The following is a 280-nucleotide window of genomic DNA, read 5'->3' as shown; positions in this document are numbered from 1 at the left end:
CACACACATAGTCATGGCGTACAATTCCAATCTGGCTCCATTCCCGCCTCTAACGGACCCCACGGACGAGACCCCGACCGTGCCTCGCCAGCCATTCACATGACGCCGTTCTTTCCCGCGCTGCATTTGACCGAAAAAAAAAAATGTCATTTGATTTCATTTACATTTCCTCCAAAAAAAAAAAAGGCTGACCTGATTCTACCCCTAAAACGCGACGACACGACCTTCCTTCCTTCCTTCTACAAGTTTCCAGGAAATTACCAAGTGATGCCTCCTAACC

This window comes from Penaeus monodon, chromosome 28 (assembly GCF_015228065.2).
Source record: "Penaeus monodon isolate SGIC_2016 chromosome 28, NSTDA_Pmon_1, whole genome shotgun sequence".
In the NCBI taxonomy this organism is placed as follows: Eukaryota; Metazoa; Arthropoda; class Malacostraca; order Decapoda; family Penaeidae; genus Penaeus; species Penaeus monodon.
This window is presented reverse-complemented; position numbering follows the sequence as displayed.